Below are 27,481 nucleotides of genomic sequence, written 5' to 3' on the forward strand. Positions count from 1 at the left end.
ATTATAAGCGTGTCAGTGCTTTGACACGGAAACAAATCTGAGACCCTGAGATCCAGCCGGAGCGCAAAACAAATATAGTCTTTAGGCGGTGAGAAAACAAAATCCTCCCTAAAAGATTTAAGTTATGGATTTCACATTTGGAAATGAAAAATGAGGCTCCAGAGCAAAGTTATAGCCGGGATGCTAATTGGAAGAGAATTGAGCCGGAGGAATAACCTCACAGTCTCGCCGCAGATGTCAACCATATGGATTTTCTGCGTTGACAGTGATCTATATATTTACTATACACTCTGTAAATACACCAATATTTTATGATTTACCTATCGGTGAGTTTTTCCAGTGAGTAAAGGCTATTCTTTAACTTGTGGACAGCTATGAATTGGTATTGATTAAATTCTAATTCAATTCCCCTCGTTTTCTGCTGTTATTGCCAGCAGAAGCTGAGATGTACCGCCTGTCGAGGCAAACGCAGCCCCGGCACAGGAACAGACGACCTCTGTCGCTTTAATTACCCTTGATCCCATGCAGCTTGGTCAGCGGGGTCCTTTTTGACTCGCTGGACCATATTATTTACATTCATTAGCGCACAGGATGGGAGAAATGGTATAGTTAACTGCAAAAATGTCTCAAACAGGAATAGCACGGCTGTGGCTTAGCACCTGGTGGATGTTTCACAGACGATTTGAGCCCATTTTCGGTTGAATGACAGCGTTTTGAAGGAGTGTGAAATACTCCAAAGAAATCAAGATGACCCCCCCTTCCCCGCCACGGTCCAAAAGTGGCACCACCATAAACTGAAAATTATTCATCCCTCTGAGGCAAGGCAGAGCTCCCGTGTTTTGCTGTTGGTTAAATGCAATACATCTATCTCTGTCACAGTTAAGAATCACGGCTAAAAGGATGAGCATGAAAGTGATGGGCAAAAGAACTGAAAATGAAGGCTGGGCGAGCCTGAGAATTATAACACGGAGAGTGTCGACGCGGAGTGCATCAGTGTCAGTCAAGCCCCCCCATCCCCGATGATGGTGGCTAATTAGATTTTCCCATGCTCAACAAATCACGCTGATAGGGAGAAACATTCCTTTGCAACTCAATAGCCGGCTGACATGTGCTGATAGCATTGTCAACACGGTCAGGTGCGCTGCCTGCTAACATGGTGTCGTGCGGAGCATTACGGTTGATATCGCGGATGCGCGTTCCGTTTACGCGCGGCGACAGGCACTGTGGAGGGGAAAATCGCACGTAATTGGGATGAGTGAACGACCTCAAAATAAATGTGACGTGTCAATGCAGAGACATCCAAGAATACATAAAACATAAAAAAACAACATAAAACTAAAACAAGTCAGCCAGCAGTTATTCTCCTCTGTGTGTAGATACCACAACCTCCCAGCTGACCTATTTTCATATTCAAATTAGATTCACATTAAACAAACAAGATCAGCTCAACCGCATTATGTCATATCTGATCAATGTGAATTAAATATGTTAGATGTAAACACACATACATCATAATGCAACTTGAACATCGTTTTTCTTTATCAAACCCCCATTTTGATGCTGTTTCTTTTTCGCTTCACGACTTCGATGCATCTACAGTCAGTAATTCTAAATATACATGTACGTAGTCGTTGTTGTTTTTTTTGCCACTCCTGAACAGGATTTATCTTGCCTGCCTTTGAGCAAACGGACTCACAGGAAAATGATGCAACACTTAATAAATCAGTTGTACATCACTGAGAACAGTTTTGTCAGACCTTCAAATTAAAGGCTTGTGGCCGGCAAAACACGGAGGGGAGTCTTTTATTGTGAAAGCAACCAATGTATTTGTCTCGGCAGATGTATAGTTGATGCAGCAGCTATGGAACATTAGGGAGCGGCAAGTCCTCCCTCCAAACTGGACCGTCCTGCTGTTGAGTGGAAAATTATTCGTAGCTGTCGTAACTTCCTAAGGAGTGTTTCCCTTGTATTTAAACCTTAAACTCTCTTAACACAGTAACCACAGTTTATCGCAAGATCAACCGGGAGCAAAATCTAGTAACTGTAGTTGCCCCGCTAGAATAAAAGCACCTCCTTATTCTCATGTAGGCGTTTGCTGTGGTGCCGGGTTATGCGTGTCTTGACAGCCGTGCTTGGCTGGCAACAAATGTTTCCCTCGAATCCAGCAGAATTGCACTGCAAAGGACAACAATGCTTCCCCTGATTACCTGCTTTTCAGCAAATTCACGGTTTGATTGCTGTGTCTGAATGTCACGAAGCCACATAAAAGAAGAAAATTATCTCACATCTTGTGCAACGGCAAGCACAGTAGGGCATCTATCTATCTATCTATCTATCTATCTATCTATCTATCTATCTATCTATCTATCTATCTATCTATCTATCTATCAGTGTTTTTAATGTTTTACAGGATTGGAGCTAAAATGAGCTCCAAAGCCTTCACTCGTCTGTCATCTTGGATTCACTACATGCTGTTGCTCGCAGCCTCTCCAACCAACCACCACGGCTTCCTCGTGTCGTGTAAAAAGAGAAAAAAAAAATCTTCCATTGTAGTCTCCTTGGCATCGACTGAATTCTCGGTCGGACTCCAAGAAACGGCTATTGACAGCAGATACTCCACAGGCTCTTTATAGTCGCACTAATGAGGACAAATAAAAACAACAAAGACAGAGGAATGGTCGAAGTCAAATGATCAGGAAATCCTCCATATATCCAAACGCAGATAACTGTGCCATAGCTGTTCTATTTTTCCTTTTTTTGTTTCTTCTCCACCTGTAATTGTCAATATTATGCGCATATTTTCTCTCCCAAACGGGTGCATCTTGTACACAAGGTGCTGCTACGTCTATTAATTACTTGCTTATCCGCGGCTGATTAGCTTTGCCTGAAGCTCTTAGTGTGTGTGCACTAATCACTTCTGCCGCCGCTGAAATAACAACAGGTCTGAAAAATCAATTTGATTGCACCCAGAAAATAACACACATTTGGTGGAGAAAAATCAAAGCTTGTTTTTTTTTTTTTTTTTTTTTTTTTTTTGACGGCTACGACACCGGGCCAACGACCACATGAGATTTCGGCACTCGTCGTCATCTGCTGAATCAGCGAGAGGTCCTCGCTGCATCCCCCTCACTTTGAAGTGGCGGCGATGATGATGAGAGCATGTCGTGCAGTGATCAAGGATAACCTTCACTGTTTTATCTCGACAGATCCCCCCGTTTGTCCACATCTGTGGCGCTGGCACACTGGAAAAGAGCGCTGCCAGATGTCTGATGTCTTATTAGCACCAAAACCAATTTCAAGAGAGGGCTCATTTCTGTGGTTTGGTTTTGTAATAGGCGCTTATTCTTGTCATACAGTTCTCTCAGCCAAGCACTTCCTCTGCTTTATAACCGGCATTTGCTACAGCGAGGTTTAAATTGAGGAGGAGAGTCAAGCACATTACAGCGTCCTCGCTGACTAACTTGTTTGCTCGGAGGGCAGCCAAATAATACTTGTGGCGAAGTAAAACTCACTGATATATATTTGTTGTGGATTCAAAACTTGATCAAGTCCCCCGAAATCTAATTTCAGATCTGCTGCGGCTCGGTTACCGACTGATTTTGCATTTCTGACGGTTAAATGGGCGCAAACATGAAAGGTCTACCGTCTATCCTTTTCATTTGTTGCTTTCATTATTTTCCCTTTCATGTTCACGCCTACAGTCGGTGAATTCTGAGAATCACTTAGAAATATAACTCCAGTGTTTTTACTGAAATTGGCTCTACTTCCACGTTGTTTGTGGTTCCGCAGACACACTGTGGTTTCCCAGTGACAGAAATTCAAATACAGTCTTCTGAGATCTGGAGACGTAGCGATGCAGAGATAGGGTGATCAGCACCAATCCCATATACAGAACATATGGAAATGCAATGTATTAACTGTTTACAAGGGTTAGAATTATTGACATTGTTCTTCTTGAAGGTTTCGTCCTCGTCTCAGAATGTACCACATTTTCAAGACCACGACTACAGGTGTATCATTGTGCTGAATAAACGTTTGATGCTGTTTTGGGTCTTGACTTGGTCTCAACACCTCAAAGTCTTGGTCCTCACTCGCCCTTGATATACCCTGGTCTTGGTCTTGTCTCACATCAAAGTCATTGTCTTGAGTCTGTCTTTTGCTGCCTTGGTCTTGGTCTCAAATCCTCAACGTCTTGGTCTTGACCTGGTCTTGGTCTTGACTTGGTCTCAACACCTCAAAGTCTTGGTATTGTCTCGGTCTGGTCTTTGTAATGAGTTTAATGAGCCTCAAAGTCTTGCATCAGTTCCAATAGAGGACTAGAATGCCATCACTTACCGAATGATGTCTCATCAAGCAAGTATTAAACTGATAAAATAACACTGAGTATGTTATTTGTGCAGTTAGAAGGGACAAATTAAGGTGGGAAAGCATTCAGAATGAGGCCACATTGGAATAAAAGCGATGAAAACGAGAAATCTTTATCACTGAAACGCATGATTATCTCCGAGAGCATCCAACCATGTTATTCTTCGCATGACAGCCTCAGTTAAACAGGTAAGCAGAATAACAAAGAAACGAGGTTTATCAAGGCAATTATCTGAGCCCAACTACGCCGGCGAATGTATTCCACTCTTGACTTCTCTTTGATGAAAGCAGCAGGAGCCTTCTCACTCCCTCCTTCTTATCACACTGTCAAGCCAGCTCGCCTGCTCCCACACTGTGCTTGCCAGCAGAAAGGGCACTGCTCGTTAATGCCAGTGAGCTGGAAATGAGTCACAGCACCTTGTCACGTGGCCCATCTGTACCCCGCCGGCGCCCTCTGCTCAGGAACTAAAGAACATGGTTTTCCCCACTCGTTGACATTCAGCACTGCTATCACGACTGCTGTTCTCGTCAAATTGAGGGAAAAGAGCAAATGCGGCCATTGAGTAAGACGTGGACTGCGGGCCCTGCCTTGTGGATACTGGATCCTGGTTTGATGTTCATTTCATATATTGTAGCCTGCCCCCTATGTATGAACAGAACTTAACGCTCGTGGCGGATTTCAAGATAATTAACAGTGTAGCCATGAAAATAGAAAAAAAATGTGCTACAAATGAGCTTCAACATCTGTGATCTTCAGGGATGCCACAGATCCCGAATCAGCTGGATTTTCTGCTATATTGTATATCACCACTGGTTATGCCACCATGACATAAAGTGTGTGATAATAATCTACTGAAGGTGAAAAAAATGTCAGTATCCTTGCCGGCGCACGCTACAAACACCAGGGAGTCGTGCAGCATAACTTTACTTGTGCGCTGGTGTGCTGGGATTACATAAACATGTATTCTCTCACAGTCGATTTGCTTCAACCCGGCTCCGTGTTTTCAAGTGAGAGTTTGGGAAATATATGATATAATGAGGTTACATTCCGCAGTTTTCTCAGGGTTTTGTTTGGAAGATTGAAGTCAGTTTCCCAGTGACTTCAAACTGTCACATTAGCGTTACGGAAAGGTCATGCCCTGAGAAAAAAACACACCAAAACAAACCAAAACAATGCTCTGATGCGCTCAAAAAGCTAATTAGTCGGATAACAGATCAGTTGCTACTTACACAGCCACAGCACACGCTCTATCACCAATTTGAGATTTGGGTTCGATGCTTACTGGAAGATAATTTGTGTTGAATTGTGGTCAATTAGTCTTTCGGTGCACCGTCCTTCCCCCGAAGTCTCGCTGATTTCTCTCTACTTCATCTGGTTCTGTATTCAGAATTCAGGTGAACTTCAGTTGGGTCAAACGTGCCGAAGCTGTTGCTCAGCACCACTCAGACGGACGTGTGTGTACGGGAGGAGATTACCCAAAAGGAGCTGACATGACTGAGGTTCAGGCCTCAACAAAATGTCTGCTCTATTGTACGGCGTCTGCTCTGAGGAATAGGTGGCCTAAATACAAAGTGACGGTGCCACATGCAGCTGAGTGTAAAGTGTGTTGTGATAAGCTGTGTTATTATGCAACTGTTAAGAGGACGTGTGGGAGCTCGTGGCGGTTCGGTGGCTGATGTGCGGTCACCTCATCCACCGACAGGATCATGAATGTAACATAAATGAAAGATATGTGCATTGCAATCTATTGCCATTCACACATTTTCTCATTTCTTCATTTTCTGCGTCATGTTATGTATGAGTCAAGTCATACAGAAATGTAATATATGACATTAATGTCCATTTATAAAGAGTGATGCTGCCATATATGTAAGCTATGAAATGTAAAGAGTCATTCTTTAGCAAGCAGGGCTTTACTGTGAGTCATTATCTTATTATGTACCATGAAAACCGGCAAATAAGATGCAATGATCTATGTTGCAAACCTTAGGCTATTCCAGCTAATTAGGCCACCTAATGCACTCCATTCTGATTTTACAGTAAATGCTGATCACATCTATTATCTAATGAGCAATGACATTTTTTTTTTTTTTTCCTGCAGACGTCGTAGGCTGTTGTCATAATTTCTCAGCAGAATCAGCAGCAGCCAGTTTCATCTGCCGGGGCTGATAGAGAGCAAATGATTTGTTCTCGTGCGCTAGTTACCATTTCACGGCTGGTGCAAGCTATTTTCAATTTTAATAAAGTGATGTGAACAGAATCAGCCATTTCGAAAAAAAAAAGTGGTGTTGATGGGATTCAAATTTCATCCTACTCAACGCAATTGTTGTTGGACTATTTCAGTAGCGCGACCGAACAAGTTCCTGACATCCGTATGCTAGCAGCATTACAAAAAAAAAAAAAACCCAGTCAAGTCAGAACCATCATTTTCAAAGTTCCTTGGTGGTCCATCTAGCCTGGTTCCACAGGATAGTAAAAAGAACACTGGCTGTGCGTTAACACTATTGGCCTTTTTCAGGTCTGACATTGCCTGTGATCTTTTCCTCTCCTTTCCCTTTGAAATCACCTTACGACATGAAGCAGATGAAATATAGAAAGCACAGCGGGCATACAGTCAGTGAATTGTAAAGGGGAATACTACTTACTTCTCCCACTCGAGTAGCTATGTGTACCAAATATAAATCCTTTTTTTACACGACGGATAAAGCATTGGCTGGAAAATTGAGCATGATTAGGTGGTTGAAACACTTTAAGGGATTCATTATGTACACATAATTGGCTGCCTGTCAGAATGTGGACATTTACAGAAGGCACTTCATGATCTCCGGAGACATTACATAGTAGCGCTGTGTATTGTCAGCAAAGTCAAATGGAACGACTGAGGGAAGAAGACTTTGAATGTTTGAAAGGATTGCTTGTTGGAACCAAATTCAGTGTTCATGGTCAAAGTTAGGTTTGACCATGAACACTGAACAAAGTGAGGCTCAATTATAAAAATATTTAAAAATCATAATTTCCCTTTTAAAATCTCTAGCACTTTGAAAAAGGCAAAATAAAAGTATTGGTGCACACCAAAAGCTCTTAAATTATACTTTAATTTCTTCCATTGGAACTCATCGGCTGTTACAGTGCTACAGTAAATTCAGTGGTAATAATTTGAGGACAGTTAAAACCATCACATTTGGGGGAGCGTCTGATAGCCGGGTCCTTTTTCAGTGATTCATTCATTTTGCGTCAGGACCTTGAAATGAATCAGCCTTCTCCTGTTTTTGAGTTTCGTCTGAGAATGAACTGCCTAGTCCTCATAAAGCCACCTCAACATCCCTGGTCCGTTCAGATTTCCACCTGCACATAAGCAGTAATCGCTTGTGTAAATGGACAGAGTGACCACAACACTGATACCACTCGACGGCCTGCAGTATCTGAAGCAGGCTGGGATGAATGCATTGCTCATGCTGGTTTTAAGGACACAAAGAAAACTTACATACTTACTTCCTCTCCCACCTACAGTGCATTTCCAAACCTCTACATCCTGAGGCAGTCTCAAAGCGAGAACTACTTCTTATTATTAATCATTGCGTTTCAAGCAAGGAGGTCAGGAAACTGAGGAAGTAGAGAAATAGCATTAGCAGTAATACAGGATTATGTAACCAGGATGTTACCCCCTGATGCCACAGAAAGCTGATCACGACCATTCTAGACAATACTCATGATTCCACCAGGCATGCCAGAGCACTTCCCAGAAGTGGCTCTTTGGTCTGCTCTGCAGAGAATAGACATCTATTTTTGACAGAAGTGGACAGACGCATAGAGCAAGAATGCAGAATGAGCTAGGCAGGATGACAGACACAGGAACGGCTTAGAGCATCAGGTCAATTTCAGAATAAAACCTCCTGTGCAGAATCTAAATCTAAATCACAACAAAAGGCGGATTTAAGTGCATACAGGCTTAATGCATTGCCAACACACTGAGCTTTATTGCAAGACTATTGTTACTTGTTCCCGGCCTGTCTGCTCAAACCCAGAGACAGGCAGGCAGCAAACGGTGCCTCTGAAGGAGGTTTAACCAAAGACGAGCAGCAGCCACCCAGGAGGGTCTGCGACAGTCACAGAGGTCGGTGTGTTTACTGGGGACACTACAGATCTTGATACCTGATATTAGCACTGGAGGAGAAGCTACAAATGCAATGCTACGAAGCAGACCAATCACAGTCTTTGCAGTCTGCATCACTGCAACGTGCAGTTTAATTCTTGGGGGGGTGCACATCAAGCATGAATCTAAATCCTACATAAACTATTAGACGCATAACACCTGATGAAAAATGACAAAATAAACACAATCTGAGCAGGTCAACAATATCAGGTATCAGGCAGACACAACGCTTCCGCAACGCGCACACATGACATGAGCCGTGCCTGCTGGATTCAAGGTGTCACTGCAAAACAAACACAGCTGAACACTCTACATACACTCCCCTCCCTCCCCACACTTATACCTGCCAAATTATACAGAAGTTATTTATTTAAAAGAAATAACACGGACATGTCTCACCTTGCTGTTCCGGTGTAATGCAACAAGGTCACGCGCACACACACACACACACACACACACACACACACACACACAACACACACACACACACATACACACACACACAACCACACAAAATGCACAAATGCTGCAGTGCACACATCATTAACTCTGCTGGGAGGCTAACAGATAGCCTGCAACACTGTTTACACAGATAATTGGTAAAATCCCTAAGGCACCTAAACCTGCCTTCACTGTCCGAGAGAAACAGTTTCAAAGCCTAATTGGTCAGCGGACAAAAATAGATCTCTGGTGAGTAATGAAAGCAGGTATCCTTCTTTTACTGTGCCACTGTAATAAATCCAGGCTACTTCATTAACACAGTTTCATCCATTACTTCCTGGAGAATCCGAAAATTTGATTAACAGCACAGATAATCTCAAAGTGCGATTGCACGACTTGCGCCGAATGGCTTAATGGTAATTACCTGATGATTGCTAATGATTAAATTAATCAATAATTCAATTTCATTCCTTTTTTTCCGTGTCTTAATTAAACAATTTGTTTAACAATTTGTTAAACTGATTGTAAAAGGGAATTCAACATCTGTTAATCTCTTGTGTTTTCAGCACAATGCCGTCACAAGCCTGCAGAAACATGTTTGCTATTGTGCAATGTCTTTTGAAGGGTACATGATGCGAAATGTGTCAAATATTTGTGACAATATTTGTAACAGATTACTCTGCTCTTCTAACAGGTCAACAGCACATATCTACTGGATGCTGAATGTCAACTTGAAATGTGGTGCGCTTACATCAGGCCCATATCAGAGAGACATCAGAGATTATGAGCAGGTTAGCCATGGGTGTTTGATCAACACTACATGTCAGGAAATGGAAATGAGCTTTGTGCAAATTAGCGACGTTACATTTTGCGAGCTGCTAATGATCAGATTAATAGATGCAAACTGGGAGATCCCTCTGGCATGGTTTGGAACACAGGGACTGGTGGCATGAAAGTAGATTAAACCTCATTTAAGCAGTGAGGCGATTATTCATGGGTTAATGCAGGAAAATAATGCTCATACCGTCAGCCAATTCAGATGACCCAAAATATCCTCCTATACGCAGGAGAATAACGCAGTTCAAATAAACTAGGCTAACACCTCGCTGCAAAAAAAACAAAACAAAACAAAACAAAACAAAAAACCTCAGAAACAAGTTGTCACTACAGAAATCTTTTATTGTGCGCATCAGGATGACACAAAACCCCCCTCACGAAAAACACAGCTTTGCTATTTTACCTTGGCACTTGTTTGGGTGTGCATATTTATAACAGGCAGGAGTGCTGAGGGGTCTCGCTCTGAATCTATGAGAACTTTATCTCTGATTTTTTTTCTATTTGAATTGTGAAAGTTACAAACAGTATAACATTTGACATTTGTAACGCGGTTCAGATGTGAAGATTTGACCCCTTTGACTAAACAATTAACAGCCTCTAGACTTAATTCTGGTGGTATTGGATTGAGATTGAGTGAGAAGTAGCCTGATTAATGACATTCTCAGTGTGTTTAATGAACCTGTAAGGCAAGCAAGGGAATCAGTTACTAAGAATACCCAGAGTGTGAGGTGTGTGTGTGTGTGTGTGTGTGTGTGTGTGTGTGTGTGTGTGTGTAGGCTGAAAATAATAAAGGTAGCTGTCTTGTTTTATTCTCTCCCACACTCTCTCCGCGCTACAATCATATATCACGCAATCAGCCAGTCATGCTGCCAACTACAGTGACTTTTTGGGTGATTATGAGGCAACAGCATTGTGCCAGCAATGGAGGGAAAAAAGGTCTGGCTGTACCCATTGTCATTCTGTTAAAGGGGAAAACATTTTCTAACCATAACCATCATATTCTAACCGATGTAGTAACTTGTAAGAGCCAGGTATTTCCTTTCCAGTAGGGGTTAGGGTTGGAGTTAAGCTGAGTGAATATTGGACTTGTGTCATTGTTGTTCTCTGTCTGCCAGATCTATAAGGAAGCAATAGTCAACTAAATCACCCTTATGGGCCAGTATATGAGTAATGAGTGTATTTATTTAGCTTGTGGAGTTCTGTAGCCAAGTAGAACAACATAAAAGCAGATTAATGAGGCTTTAATGGAAAAACAGGCTCGGATTCCTGATGTCTTTCTAGCGTTTGTCATGGCCTTTAAAGCACAGCATGCCTGAGCGAGCCTGCGCTACAGTTGAAAACATTTTTTTAAAAAAAAACCCCTTCAAACTGGAAAGCTTCGACAGAGCATCCAATCCTGGAAAAATCTGTGACACGTTAATTTAAAAAAACGAAGCGTGAAGTTACAGCGTGTGGCCAGGCCGTGGTACACGTCACGTATCTATTCAGAGGCACGGCACAGGTGATGTGAAATAATTATGTGGATTCGGCGCTGCATAGTTATAACCCGTTGAAGGGATTGCCTCCGCACCGGACCAAGTCAGGCGTACTGCACTCTGGCCACGGCAGACCAGTGGAGAAACATAATAACACTAATCTGGCCTCCAAAGTAATTTGTGAAAACAGGTGCCTGGGAAAAAGGTTTGAGAAAGAGGTGGACAACTGAAATCAAGCATAACGTGTTAAATTGCTCTAGTTGCTCCCTCGCTAAAAAAAAAAAAAAAAAATACAAAAAAAAAACGATTTGAGACACAAAAACAAGTAGTTGAACGGGGTTTGTTTGGCTCTGCAAGATGAAGGAAAGCAGTGAAAATGAAAGCTTCCCACTACAATCAGGACTCCTTCCACATAAAAATGGGCTGGAGGATGTGAAGGGAAATTAATGAGATAAGAAGAAAGCTTATTAAGTACTACACCAGTTGACAGTGTCGGGGGGATTGCGCGGTATCTCTGCAAAATATTTGTTCTTCAGGTCAGTGCTTGTGAATGCCTCGTTTTCATCCTGACAGTGTGATAGCGCCGATGCGATGCCTGTATTTCGGTGCACGGGGTTCATTTGACTAATTTTGTGCTTCCGCTGTGGGGACACAAGCAAGCCCCGAGATAACTCATCTTATCTTACAGCCGGCACAAATGCCCCCCTCCATCAACTCAATGGGCAGAGGGTGTCCCAGGTAGCTCTTATCAGCACTCCCAACACATCCCGTCGCCAGCCCTCCACCATGGATACAAACCCCCTCAGTCACCCCGCCATACATGGCACGCCGCCCAGTGTCGGTGAGCATCCTGGGGAGCATTCAGCACTGCGAGTGAATCATCAGCGAGAGGCCAGGAAACAATCATTTGTTCAACTGACTGAGTATTCAATAGATGGGGGGGGGGTGTCAGATAAATGAAAGAAGTATAATGATTTGAAGACAAACCGCATTAATCCTTTTTCCTCAAGTGAACTCAATAATAGCACCACAGACGGAAAAAAAAGTCACAGAGAAGGGTGTAAAGCCGAAACTAAAGAAGGAAAAGAGGGTATTCTTGGGCCAATTATCAATTTTCGGTGTTGATTGGGAAAGCGTTGCTTGGAACAGTGCAAGAATAAACTGTCGAGCACTTTATCACGTAAAAAGTGTTACTTTAGTCTAAATCTGATGTTACATAAAAAATACTGTTCCTCGGACTAAAAAAGTGATTATAGAGGCTAAATAGAACTCAACTCAACATTATGTAACATTTTCATCTTAAAATAATGTCATCTTGATGGTACAGTGTCTTGTAATAGTGTGAATGGTGTCAGCACTGTTTTGGTGTGGGATTTGTTTTGCATGTTTTGCAACTGCCGGGGGCACCAAATAGCACAGAATGCCATTTTCTACATAATGTTACTTTAATGTCGTATGGCAACCAGAACTACAGACTCTAGATAAATGAGAATGAACATCTCATCAACATGCTCATTCTGAATTTGGCAAACAACTCGGGATAGGGTCAACAAAAGACTGAGAACGTTGCGCAACGCTCCAAAATCACCTGTTTGGAACGTCCCACAGGTGAGCAGGCTCAGGTGGTAACAGGTGATAATGTGGTGATTGGTTATGAAACGCTCACAAGCAAGGATGGGCCGGAGTTCGCCCCTTTGTGAAACACATGCCTGTGTAAAGGATTTTACAAAAGGGCTCGGGAACACAAACTATTTTCAGTAAACACAGTTTACTTGCAAGTTATTGGATTCTGTTTTTATTTACATATTTCAAACTTACAGTCTGCCTTGTGATGATCTCTTTCTGTGTTTATGTGCGAGTCCGTAGATACAGAAACATTAATAAAGCAGAAATTATAGAAATGTATCTTGAGTCGATGCCACATTTACTTTCCTGCAGCAGTAAATGCTTAGTAGAACTCTAAGTGCATATCAAGTCCCCCGACAAATGCAATATTTTCTCCAAGTGTGCAAACAAACTCCAGTGCCCAGCTGTTTTTAGGAAATGACTTCCTATGTTTTGAAAATTTAACAATGTATCTTTGACCTGTTTAAAGATTTATGTCCTCAGTGAGATAACTTGGGGTGAAGGGGCAAAGACAGAGGGGACTGCGCTGTCAAAAAAGCAAACATTTGTAAGCCCGGATAAGCCTTGTGTTGTAAAATAAAACTGAGGCTTATCTTTTAAGCACTGATATTATGGTATTGACATGCATAAATGACATTCGCATGAGAAGAATAATCACAATAAACTGCATAAATCGAATTATTTATTAATGGCACGGGCTGCAAAAAGGAATAATCTTTAAAGAAACTGACTGATTGATGTATAATTCATTCATCTCTACAATCCAACCAAATCAGAAATCATTCAAACATTTCAGGCTGGGGTTATCGCTTGTGATCCATGTGTCAGCCATGCGTTCTCCCTTTAATATGGATCCGGCCCCGTTCGGCTCCAGTCCTGCACGTGCAAGTGACTTTGTGCATGTTTACTGCTGTGTGCAAAAAGCGCCTGTGCCCCCTCATGACTGATCACTTCCTCTTTTCCACAACCCTCCCTTCACTGGCAGACAACCTGCTAATGAATTATTTACGCTGCCACTAACGTCCTCAGATTAGACAGAGAAAATTGTTTCAGGAGCACATGAATGTTTAAAGACGAGTCACTGAACCTCTGGTGTCTTTGGGGGTGGGGGTGGGGGGGGGGCGAAGGGGTAGGCTCGCTGGTGTCATTCATTTGCGCCCAAACTGCTATCAGACGGCTGAAGCGATGGCATGAGGGTTCCATGCAAATTCAGCAGAAAAAAAAAAAGAAAAAAAACACTTTGACGTAGTGCTAGGAATCATTTGTTTCCGTGCTGATGCCTTTCCAGACGGACACAAATGAGCGAGAAGCTTTACATTTCGCTGCAACAAGGCCGCTGTCGTCTTTCGGGTGGGGTGGAGTTAGGTAGGGAGCGAGGGAGGGAGGGCTGGGTAGGCGGGTGAGTTTTAAGCCACCTCTTAGCATTGTTGGCAGTGTATCCGCATGTTTTGGCAATACTCCTCTGTAAGCTCTGCATACAAGGATTTGCTGTGCATGTCCGCACTGTGCGTGCACACACAAACACAGGCTCTTATCTCTGTCCCAGTCCCCGCGCAGGGTATTTACATCAAAATGAAATGAAATGAGAAATGAAATTAGAAAGTGAATGTCTCTCAGAAAGTTTTTTTTTTTTTTTTCATCCCTCGTGTGCTGACGTACCGCATGCGATTCTCTGACGATGAGTCGGAGCATTCTTCACACCACGTGGCGCGGATTGTCTGCTGAGGTCGGCGGCGTTTCACGTCGAAAAACGAAGTTGGAAAACACGACGACAGGTGTTTTATTTGAGATGGGAAATGCAGCGGCTGAGCCGAATTGTGCGGATGGAAGTTCAATTTGCTAAGTGATTCAAGTTGTTAAATTGCTTTTTTTGTGTGTGTCATTTTTGGTGAAATGAAAATGGAAGCGACATGAAAACTTAATATATTATGATTATTATTGTATTACTGTAAGTATTGATAATCATTGCAATTAATTTACAAATGTTCACAGAAACTGTCACAACCAAACCTGACATTCCTTGCACACAGCATGCTAAGAGCTCCGACGACAACGCTTTGCTCTTGCTCCCACAGCTCCGTCAAAACCCCACTGCTGAATCATTTTACAACCAACACAAGCTCTGCATTTCTTTTTCCGGTGTGTGTAAAAACACGTTTAGTAGCAGTGTTTCAGAGTAGCCGGCCTCTTTTCCATACAACAGTGGGGGCCATTGGGGTTTCAAGTAACATTCCTCAACCATCGGAAAAGCTTTAGTCTCATCCTCCTTTGATTCTGTCCCAATATTTGAGCTTTGAGGGGCCTTCGTTTCTGAATTAGAGAGTTTTTTTTTTTTTTTTTTTTTTAACACAGAGAACCCCAAACTACAACAAGGCGGCAGTTTTCTGGAAGGATCCTGATGCCTAGATAATCCTAAATCCCTGTGCATCTTGTGAGATTTTCTGGCGTTCCTCCTACTCACTCTACAGAGGGTTAAGAGCCGCGTAGAAAGGCTCAGACTCCTGCAGGAGATACTGAAGAATACATATTTTAATTAGGACGTGTTCATTGTGCACAAACTGACCACTGATGCCCTCTGTGAATGTTTATTCAGCGTTATGTATCTGACATGAACTGATTGTTGGTGTTTGTTTATTCTAATTTCTCTCACCGTGCTCGAGCAATAATCTGCAGCAGAGCCACCGCAGTAGCGACTTCACAGCACACTAAGATACTGGGTTTTTGGCATAGTTATCTATACACGTGAGGCAAGTATTAATCTCCAGGGTGAGGGGATGCTTTTTCCTGATCTTTGGTTTTGTCACTCCATACCTTCATTTTATCCCAGCGTGTCTGTAAGTAGTGCTTTTAACTCGCTGCGACTGGAACCTTAAGGAGCGCTTCTAAAAAAGCTCCTCTGAAGCATTCTCGACATCGAAACACCCTCCAGCTTACGTGTCAGCTGTAATTGGTGCGATTTTGAAGGGCGACAGGGCACCGCTGTTCAGGTGCGACTGGCTCTTTGTCTCGTCCGCACCCGCTGTCGTTCCTTCAGCTGAAACTCTGCGGAAAATTAGCTTCAAGTCTATGATTGCTGACACACCTACTGAGCAGCTTTAATTCCACAGTTTCTCTCCTGTGCTTCTGTATTTTCACTACATGTCAACGAACCTGTGCTGAGAGAAATTGTCTCATGTGTGCCTGATAATTCATATATATTTATTAAATGCCTTAATGTGTATGAATTAGCCACCTTTCAAATTCATACTCAAAATAACGAGGGGGCAGCGTATCACCAGAGTAACTGCTAAGTGCTGCTAACTGTAGCTCGGTTTGCCATGCAGCTAGCAGTTCAGACTTTAATCTTGGTGGACCAGGGGAGCGTTGGTGTTTGCACGGCTTGCACAGAATCAAACTAGTCGTCAAAACTGCTGCTCATTCGCATTCGTTCGATAGTTTTATTCAAGGCTTTTCAACTAAATATCCCACATATTGCCTCTTCAAATGTAAGATTTGACCACCTGACACAAAACATTCAAGGGGCAGCATGTCACCTGAGTTACCGCTGAATTCTAACTAGAGCTGCTGCTAACTAGTTAGCTTGTTTTGCCATGCATCTAGTGGTCCTGACTGGGAGCTCAGAGTGCAAGGGGAGTGTTGATGTAGTCTGGTACAGGCTGGGGCTAGCTGGTTAGCATGCTAACTTCAGTAGATATCTCTGCAGCATAATACATACACTTCATAAAATCAAAACTGTTATTTCTTCACATTATGTTGATTCATTTTAGCTGACTACTTGTTGACTGTTGACTATTTTCAACCATACAGACGATGATTTGACTGCAAGGAAGGCGCACTGTGTTAAACCATTTTCCCTCTTAGCCCAAAAGATTATTACATTCTCAGCTCTAATGCTGTGCGCTGTGTTGTTGTCTCGTCCAGACAATAATGAAAAGTAATTCTATCTGACCATGGTGGCCTTCTAAAAAACTCATTTCTTGTCTGTTTCTTTTTTATTTTTTTCCATTTGGTCTTTGTTCAAATATCCATTATTAGTGAACATCCAAATTAGGTTTTCTGGCTTTGATTTTGTAACAACAGTCATCTTTAATAAATCATTGAAATAGCAACTTTCTCTCTAAAACGCATAATCACTTTGGATACATATGAAAGCACTGCGTTGCTTCAGCCTCATGATTAAAGTATTTTATGATTCAACATATGGTTATTATCTGTAAAGCTGATCTATTTCAGCTGTTTGTATATATGAGCAAGATTGAGACCACATTTGCTGCTCAGAGGATAATGTGCAACTGTAGACACAGTTATGTTTTGGTTAGTCTGTGTAGGAAACAGACAGGAAATGTTGTATGAAATGAAAAACAGCGAGATCACATTATTCAGAGAGCATCATTTGTAGAATTGGGAATTCATTTTTCGAGACAATAAGTATTCAGCTCATTTACCACATTTTAAACAATAACAGCATTAAAGTTGGAGCAGGGATTGATGATGATAGGACCTTCTGGGACTACCGATCCAGCACTGAGACAAAATCAGCCATTTAAAAAAAAGTCAAAAGCCATCCATGAAATAAATCGATGAGAGCCTAAAGCCTAAAGTGACGGTTAAACTGCAATTATCATGTCAGGGCAATGCTTTACTCATCCGTCTCGCAGGAGTAATGGTGTCGTCCTTAGTTATTCAAGTTAGTTTCTTTTGTTCCTAATATTGAGTCGATTTATTCTGCTCTTGATTGCTTTCAACTACGGCACTGCAGATGGCTTTGAAGACAGGCGAAGTTTGAAAAAAAAAAATCCCAAGACAAAAAAAAGCAGTATCAGCATCGTTCCCTCTAAAACATCGCTCATCTCGCAAGTACAAAGACGTAATGATTGCTTAGACAACACGCCGCAGTTTGCAAGTCAAAATGTTGAAAGGCTTTCAATGATCAGTTCAAGGTTTTGCTCACGGAGCGCAGATTTTATGAAAGAAAATTGGTTTCAGAAGCGGTAAGAGAGATATTGCTGTGTCTCTGTGTGTCTGTCTTCATAACACGCGCCGTTCCGTCAACTTCTTTTTTTTTTTGCTGTCAAGTTTGACTTCGTATCAGCGAGGCTCCTTGAATTTTTAGACAGAGGCAGCAAACGGCAGTGCTTGAAGTTGTGCGGGCGCAGAGCAGTGGCTGGCGAGGACTTTTGAAGAGCGTGGCCCCGTATTGTTTGCGTCTTGCGCCCAACCAACACGGCGGTAATGTGCTACTCCTTGCTGCCGCCCCTGCAGCATTGTGAAGGCATCGTGGGATGTTCATGGCAAAAGAATGAACAGGGAGGATTTACAAAATAATCAATTTGCATTCTGTATTGAAGATTTCTTTGTGAACTGGGCAACAGCTGAAAGGTCTATGAAAGTCTGTCTCTGACCTAATTTGTTACGCCTTTAATACTGTTCTTTATAATGCATGAATATCATATCAAGAATTGCATAATAAATGGTTAATAAGGCACTTTGTTTGTTTACAGACTTACAAGGACATTACTACCAGTTGATGTGTCACCCCGATGTGTCAGTTCATAAAATTAGCATTCATGTCATGGCTTCATAATAAAAGAGACTTAATGAAAAGCCCCATTTTAATAAAACTTTACATTTCAATAACTGATGATGTTGCCACTCTGTTAAAGGCAAAAAAAAAAAAAAAAAAAAAAAGCACCAATAAACGAAGAGAAGAAGAAAACACCACCAGCTGATGCAAACAATCAAATCACGTCTGACACACGTGCTGGGCTGCATTTGTAAAGAACAAATCTTAGCACACCTTCAGCTGAAAGTCAAGTGCAAGTCAGCCTCCTACCGCTCAACAGTTTGCATCCTGCCTAGCTGACGCATAAATACTTAGTTTGGAAAGAGCAGAGATGACCATCTGCTTACTGCTAGACGGTCCAAAAACATGTTTTGGTGGTCATGGTGAAGGCCAACAAGCTGTCGACTGAAGGGGTGGGGCGGGGGGGGGTAAATATGATTGGAAGAACTGTTTCCTCCACTCGCTTTTGAAAATCTAGTGACTCCGGTTTTTACAGAAACTGGGTCAAGGAAAAGTCATGGAGGGACATTTTGGAAAAATGAGATGTTTCATAAAATCCGAGCAGCTGTCATGTGGAGGTGGCTTGTGGCCTCTAGTTAGACAGCAAAAGTTGAAGTACACAGTAGGACGACTGATCGAACAAACAGAGCACACTCAGACTTCGTTGAACTGTTGTGGATGAATCATTAAAACACTGACGTGACTGCGATGCCTTAACTAGTCTATTGCACAACAACATTGCCGACTGCCATTGCTCAGAACGGGCGACAAAGCCACAGGATACCTTGCTGAAACTCAACAAATCTTGAGGTGACACACACAGACGAGTCTTCTGCCTGACAGGAGCACTTCCAGCTGCAGTCTGCACTCCATGGTACATTAACAGCAGAGTGCCTTGTCAGTCCCATTCCCAGGCAGAGGCTCAGAGAGGCAGACTATAGGACAAGGATAAGTGGGTTCCAAGAGGTAGGCTCCTGCCAGATTACATAACAATGGAAGATGAACTCTGGCAAGGACATTATGTGCGGGGATACACCCTTGATGAATATATTCCTCTAGTGAGTGTGGAAGATGTTCTGTGTTTTTCTTAAGATCCTCTTCAAGAGCAACTTTGGTGTCTGAGTCCCTGTGATGCATTTTACATCATTACAAGTGATGGGAAATAAGCAGAGCATCATTGTCGCAGGGACGTGTCACAGAGTATTTCTGCTCGGTTGTACTACAAAGGGATCTTGTCACAAATGTGACTTTGGAGCTATAGATTTTTGGGTCAATTTTCAATGCAGCCGGAAAACTCTGCTCTACTTTAATACTTCCTCGGAGCAGATTAAGATAAGCATCTCCCTTCCTGTCCTAAATTCAATGAAATGACAACCCCTTTTTTGCCCCCCTGATTCTGACAAGAGAGAAAAGCCAGGGCTGTGATATGTCTTGCTTAAGCAAACTGGCACTGAATTTTCAATAAGTTTGACCTGGGTCAGACTTAGCTGAGTCTAACCTCAATCCCAGACTTTCAAGCACAGAGAAGAAAACCCTGCTGAATAGCCTCACAAAGGCTGAGGATAATTAGGATGACTGGAAGTGTTTTCACTAGGCTGCCGTTACCCTGCGGTTCTTTTTCAGTCTGACTTTTCTCTCGGAGTCACGCCAGGATACACTCGCTGACATATCTAGACACATAAAAATCTGATTTTGCTTGCAGTTTTACTGCACTGTCAATACTAGAGATGAACAAGCGCCAAGCTGGCATTGAGATTACAATTCTGAGTTGTCTGCCTCTGTCCAGGAGCAATGCACATGCAGGTGTGATATATGTGGAGATAATGTGGAGGAGAGCAGGAGACGGTGAGGTACAGATTTAAAAGCATGCAAGCATATCTTTAACAATAACTATTGACTCAGTGATAAAGAAAATAAATTGCAGCCCGAGAATATCATATCGTTCAGTCTATCTCACCGCGCAGGGCAGGAAATCATTATTTTCAGGTTGACACTAAATTATGCAGACACTGTCAGTCAGAGTACCTAGGAAGAAAGTCTTCATCCTCTAAATGTAGTTTATAATCGTGACCTACAAAAACAAACAAGACCATCAGTGAAAAAAATATTGGTTATTTGCATATATAGCTGTAATTATATATACACAGGTGTCACCCACACAATTGTAACTTTACTTGGGAATCTTGATAACTTTATCTTTTTCAACAAGATTACTACTACTACCATGCAACCACATATGTCAGCTGTAGATTACATCTAGGTCTATGAACAAGGGTTACTGTGTTTAGCCACTGTTACATACAGTTATTAACGGTGTCATTTGCAAGAATAAAAATGTTTTTGAGCCTCATTCAGATACGGTAATAAACTGACGCTTTGGAATTGTAGGACGGGTCGGCCTCCGTCCCTAAGTGTCAGCTTTGACGGGTGGAGGAACACAGCGAGTCATTATTCGATGAGTTGGACGAATGAGACTCGCAAAAACCATCTTTTCTTACAAATAGCACCTGTAATCTTGCAACACCACAACACTAACATCGTAAATCTCGCAAACAGCGGTTTCAAAAAGAAAGATGGTATTCAGGTGCTAGCCAGGTCAAGTTCTCAACAACACAAGGCAGTGACGGTCATACCTTTGTGGTCCAAAGGGGACCCAGTTAACACAGACGGATTACTCCTTTTGTTTTTTACGGCATCTCTACTGTTCAATCAACAGCCCACTGTCGCTAATTATAGTTATACTTGAGACACAGCTAAGCATGGGTATGTGTACATCTACTGTATGTGTTTTTTTTTTGTTTTTTTTTTTTATTAAGAGGAATCAGTGGGAGTCACTCATCCTGGGAGGGATTTTGTGTGAGTGTACTTGTGTTTAGTTTCCTATATTCTATGTATATTTGTGTCAAGAGTTAAGAGAGCTTGGTCATCTCAAGGGCTTTATCCTTGAATGAGATGTACCAACCGCAACAGCCATTTGTGGGCCACTTGTAGACATGCACATTCACAGTATCTCATAAACGGAATCAGTTGTTCAAAATCAAATATGAACGGCAAGCAAAGCCCGAATGACAATCAGCAGGGCAAAAAAATGGTCTCACAAAAAAAGTCTCACTGTGATCCGAATGATAATTTGTGTTTTTTCGGCGTCGACAAAGGCTCGGCAGGCGGGCCATTGAGGTTACACTTTGGTTGCTCATTTTATGGTCTGAAATATTATTCAGTTTTAGTTTAGTTTTTTTTTTTTTTTTTTTTTAGTGGCCGTGGTGAAACAGTCTTCCCGTCATTGCAGGTTTTATAGGAGGGAATCAAGGAGCTCTCTGCGGCCAACTCAAACTCCCCCTGCGTCCTATTGATCTGTCACTGACATGGCTGTAACGCAGGACACTGGCGCTAATGGAGGGTGATAAAGTAACTATAAAGCCACTTGCAACTCGCCAGTGCATCACTGTAAAGACTGATAGCAGCAAAAAATATATATATAAAGAGCCGCAGAAGCAAGAAGACTAACAAATGGGATTCCTGCATTTTTATTTCTTTATTTATTTTTTTACACTCCCTCCATAAACACAAAGAGGCCTTTTATGGATTATTTTGCGAGGATGACAATAAGAAAAAGCATTTCACCACAGAGAGCAACAAATGTAAAGTGAACAATTTGGGGGTTCACTTTATGGTCTTCAGAGACCGTGAGCTCAATGTGGTGTTTGCTTTCCACTTGAGCCTTAAATATGCATGTGCTGAGAGCTCGGAGGGAGAAAAATTGTTGGCCTTTTTGTTTGTTTACCATTCCTCCGGGGGATTTAAAAAAAAAAATGGCTGAGGAAAGCTAATTGCCTTTTTTGCTACTTCTAACCTTTCACATTTGGATGCATGTAACTTCCTGCAATTACACCGTGCGCCGACGGATATGTGATTTTCCCATCAGATTTCAGTAATCTGCTCCCTTTGGAGTAAAACTACAGTTATTTGCTGTGCGCTGACCCGACAGTGCTGAGCAAAAAACTGTAATCTGAAAAGTTTCTTTGTCTTTACCGTATCTTACTGCTGTTGGGGTGGTGGGCGTGGGGGGGCACAGCGACCGCCGCCCATCGAGCACGTCACTTGTGAAATAACAGTGTGATAATTATCGATCACCACGGAGGAAGGCAGATTTAGAGGCATTGCCGTAGGGGTTCGGGTTTTGCTTGACGACACTTCAGTTCTGGTTTGTCCGGTTGAGCGGCCATCACTCTAACCCTCTGGGCTCACCTATAGAAAAGGTCACCACATAATTACTGCTTTTATGATTATGGCAGTGGGAGAGAGCCGTGCAGGAGGAAACGCACGTATGTATACTCAGCTTGAGATCCCTGTGCATACAGTATGTGGAGTTGGCTCCTGTAATGAAGGGATGTCTGTCTCTGGCAAGATTTATAGAAAACGCATGGCCGCTAAGACAGAGAGCATTCGATCCAGCGTGACAGGACTGGTTACTGATGCGGTCTAGTGTCTTGCCAGCCCAGGTGAGCCGAGGTTGACCCATGCTTGATCCTGCATGTCCAATAAGGCAACTCGGTAGCATTTCCAACACACACAAGTCCAGGGAAGCAGACAAGTCGATGTAACTTCAGTGGCATCTCCCCACACCATTGGCATGTGAATGTGATTTTCTACTTTTACCTTTACTTCAGATGTTCCCCGAGACCACAGCCGACCCTGTACAGTCCCATCCATGCCGCTGTCACTGTCAGCAGGCAGCAGACAATGAGCTGCCGCCGCAGTAATGGCCGCGCCACTTGACAGAAATTGGTCACCAAATTCGTCTGCACCCTCTCCGCCTCCTAAACGTCCATCTTCAAAGCCCACACTGCCAGGCTGCTTTCTGTTAACATTTTGAAGCCTCGAGCGTGGCAACACTGAAGATATCATCCTCGCTGAAGGCTTCGCCTCACCTTTTTGAAACCTATGTAAGCTGGGTGGTTTCGACATGTCCTCCTTTTTTTCCCCCCTCCCGGAAGGCTGGTAGCTTCCAGGTTCCCGACTCGGTTTGGTTGTGTTTTGATTGTGTGTGGTTAGAGCCTCGGTTCATGGTGCAGGTAGCTGAGGCTAGCACACGCATTTTCATTGTACCTAATACAATCTCTTAACTATTGATTGCTAATGGTTGCTTTGTGGGCATTCCTTTCTTGTTATGCTCCATACTTACTGTTGCGTGATAACTGACAACCGTTATTCCTCAGGATAATGAATTAATAGTTAATTAATTGGGTGACAAATTAGAGGAATAATCTGAATAATTGATCAAAGAGAGACAACAAATGCAGAGGCTTCTACGCTGGGTGCCAGGGGTCATCGGATAGTTAATTGAGTATGAAAATTTGGTAAATCACAAACTATGGCTTTAGCAGACACAACTTAAACACCTATTGTTGATTTTGCACCAATATGATAGCGCTGTCCACCATTATCACCATAAGAGAATGAAATAAGGGAATATACTTCAGACAAACAGCTTTTCCTGGCAGCTCAACACCTTAGCCAGACACTTTGTGTTGTTAGTTGAAGGCTGCAAAGTGTGTTTCAGTTCTTTCAGTGAGCTAGATGGAGTGAATGGATAATCACGCAATGGTAACAAGAGGGAAGTGGTGAGATCACAGTAGTAGGTTCTTCAGTGTGTACCCAAGAGTAGCAGAAATTAAGAAAAGAAATCCTTGAGCATTCTGCTTTTAAACCTTGTGGTGTGAAGATTTTTCCTCTCACGGAAGTTTCACTTTGTTTAACCTTGCCTCTGACTGCTCAAAGGTCATAGCCATTCATATAGTCCCCATGCAAAATATACCAAAGGTATCCTTGAAGCGTCGCTCTTAACTTTATGCGTAGCAAGCGTTTCACCGTGTCGACTGATGGCTGAGTAAGAATGGGTGCTGTCGTAGGTTGGGCAGACTCGCAGCAGATGCTAGAGAGCTTTTAATTCAGTCTCATACATCTGTAATGGTTCACAGTGAAGAGATGTTATTGAAACATATGTTGGGCATGTATAACACAGATGTTACGGATAAATACTGCATGGAAGGCAGTTGACGGAGCAATGGAGTGAGAAAGACAGATTCAGTTCACGGGCATTTTAAAGTAACTTTATATGCAAGAACGATCAAGAATATCAAACCGTTCCATTAGTTTAATTCGACATATGACATCACTAGTTATAACTCAGCCATCCGTCATCCTGACTGTGTGCTTGTTACACTGGTAGAACCTTTTTTTAAGCATTCATATGCAAATTATTTGGAAAATAAAACCTTTCCAGTTCCAAATTTGAATTCATTATGGAGCAGTGTTAGCTGCACTGTTCATTCAGAAGTATCTTTCCTCTGCACAGGAAGCTTCAGACCATGGCAACACTGCAGGTAATGCTGGCTGAAAAAAAAAAAAAAAACGGTTTTGGAACTGGAGCATTGATCAAGCTGTAGTCGCCCATAGAAATAACATATGAAGCCTCAAATTGGCTGCAATTCCCCCTTTTCAGCCGTGCTATCGATAGTTCTCATTTCTCATAGACGTTCCGCAGTGTTAAATGGATGGCTGATATAGATTTCTATTAAGATGGCGAAGCAAATTTTATTTCTCCTCTAAACTGTTCTGTCAGACTCTTTCACAGCGCAGTCGCATTCGATATAGTGTCTATTTTTTGCCCCATTTAACTTCCAAGATTCTTTGGCTCAATACACATCATGCCTCACGCTATCAACACCTGGCAAAATAGCCGGCAGCATCGCTTCATCCTTGTCCATCCCACTCTCGCTTCCTGCACCTGACACCCCTTCTCTGTGAACTGACTAGACTAAATCCATATATCTACCTGCCCCACCACCTCCTTTGACCTTCTCTGCTCACTTTCTTCCAGACTTCCCTGTCAATCCGCCTGCCTCTTTGCTGTCTGAAGCCTTGCAAATTGAGCGAACACGAGTTCAGCTTGCTGGAAGAGAGTGGCTCAAATCTGGCTCGCCTGATGACCTCTTGCGCTCTTAGTGGCTCCTCACCTTCTTATCAACGTTTATTTCAGCCGTCCCCGTCTAATTCCAATCCTGCGCTCCTAGCCTCAGCAGATAATTCCCCCTTATATCTCCCCTCGCCCCAATCCTCTCATGCCTGCCTTCACTCCTCCCTCTGAGGGGTTCTGTCACCTGCCTTGACGAGAAGTTGGACAACGTTCGAAGCGCTTTCTCTTAAAACCGGCCCTGTCCTCAATTCCCCCCACCACTTCCTCTGCTGACCTCGCTGACTTTGGTTTAAATTATCTATCTCCCTCCTCCACAGATGAGGTCCTGAAAGTGATCCACAGTCTTGCCACCTCTCCTGATCGCTATCATCAGCACCTCTCCGAAGGCAGAACCGATTGCAATCTACCTTCAAGTCGGCTGAAGTGCTGCTGTGGGACCGCTTCGCAATGATGGAACTTCACATGCCTTAAGAAACGCAATCGATATCACTGATATGCCTAAAAATACTATTTACATTGCTCATAGTACATCATTAGAATTGACATTTTATGCGAGTCATAAGGGAGGAGAAGCAATGATAGGATTTATAACTGTATGTCATTATCTCACTTCTGTTTGAGACTTGAGAAGATGGAAATAGCTGCAGTCACGCCGTAACAGGGGCGACATCGATATTTGATACTACTCTCGATGCCGCGGGGGAAAAGATGGCACAGCGAGGTGGCTAGCAAACACATAATAGCATAAACATTTGTTATTTTCTCTTTAAATCAGGCCTTGAAAATATAACATGCAAGGTTTGCCACCATCTTAAATGAGCCCAGGTTGGTGGTTCTCAACAGGGAGGCTTCCGTGTAGCAAGTGTTTCATCTTGTTTCATCTGGAGCTGCAGTTAGTTCTGTCACAGTTTGGACAGGCAGAAAGCTTTTTAAGTCAGTCTCCTACATCTGTGATGGTTCACAGTGAAAGGATGTTATGGAAACATACGTTGGGCATGTATATTGTAATAGACATGTTACAGATGAATACTGCATGTTGACGGGGCAATGGAGTGAGAAAGACAGATTCAGTTCACGGGCATTTTAAAGCAACTCCATATGCATGGCTTGTTACGCTGGTGAAACCTTTTTAAAGCATCTGAATGCAAACTGTAAGGAAAATAAAACAATTCCAGGTTAGTTTTAGAGTTTTATTAACCCCCAAATTTGAGTTTATTATATAACTGCGTTAGTTAACTCTCCTCATTCATACGTATCTTCTCACTGTTTTCTTGTCAGCAACACATTTTGGTTTAAGAGAAATTTTATCGCCGGCCTGCTGCTCTTGCTTTACTCTAGTGGAAACCCTGATGTGGGATCTTAGGCATGGGTTATGAGTTTTGGCTTTTTTCAAATAATGATTCAGTGAGAAACATTCAAAGGAGTTCACGCAGCTATGGTTTGATCGGAAAGATATATATTTTCCCTTTTGTTTTTATGGGCACCTGTAATAACCTGTACTACCTGGTGGTATGGCGTGATTACAGGCCTTTGCAGAATTGCTGTTATTGTAAAAAAAAACCATGTGCATACAAACATCAGCTCTGTGAATAACCGTTGAATATTTGAATGAAATGCCTGTCCCTAATGTGTGTGTCAAATAATATGCTGTGTGATGTAAACAGTGCAGTCCGTTGGCGGCCTTTAAATGAGCTTTAAGCAGCAGTAACATCCAGAAATGTCACTTCTGTTCTGAATAACCTTCAGCTGATATACAAGTGTTGCCCATCTATGGTATCATGGGCAAATGATGCCACACACAAATGAACTACAGTATGCAAGAACAAACAATAGACTGACTCGGATTACAATCCAACATCTGTGAGTTGGCCGACCTTATTCCTCGAACATCAGCAGAGCAATTTAGCATCTTCCAGCTCATTGTTTTGGTTTTGTGTCCTGTCCCTGTTCTCACCGCTCTCATTTCCAGACACAACAGGCGGCCTACTGCAGCGACCGAGCTCGTTGTTGATCGGATGAACGCTAAGCGTGGAGTGGAGCA

At 42.6% G+C, this 27,481-nt stretch overlaps 1 protein-coding gene and 1 long non-coding RNA gene across 3 annotated transcripts in view; one reads left to right on the plus strand and one right to left on the minus strand.

Annotated features, from left to right (window-relative positions):
- The window catches only part of nrg3b (neuregulin 3b), a 218,421-nt gene that overhangs the window by 50,437 nt on the left and 140,503 nt on the right, over positions 1-27,481 (minus strand). The window lies entirely within an intron of this gene.
- On the plus strand, positions 8,404-26,737 carry LOC119009591. Its single transcript, XR_005071768.1, has 3 exons — positions 8,404-8,480; positions 9,655-9,751; positions 25,758-26,737. It is a non-coding gene; the product is annotated as an uncharacterized LOC119009591 (long non-coding RNA).

This window comes from Acanthopagrus latus, chromosome 20 (genome assembly GCF_904848185.1).
Source record: "Acanthopagrus latus isolate v.2019 chromosome 20, fAcaLat1.1, whole genome shotgun sequence".
Taxonomy (NCBI): Eukaryota; Metazoa; Chordata; class Actinopteri; order Spariformes; family Sparidae; genus Acanthopagrus; species Acanthopagrus latus.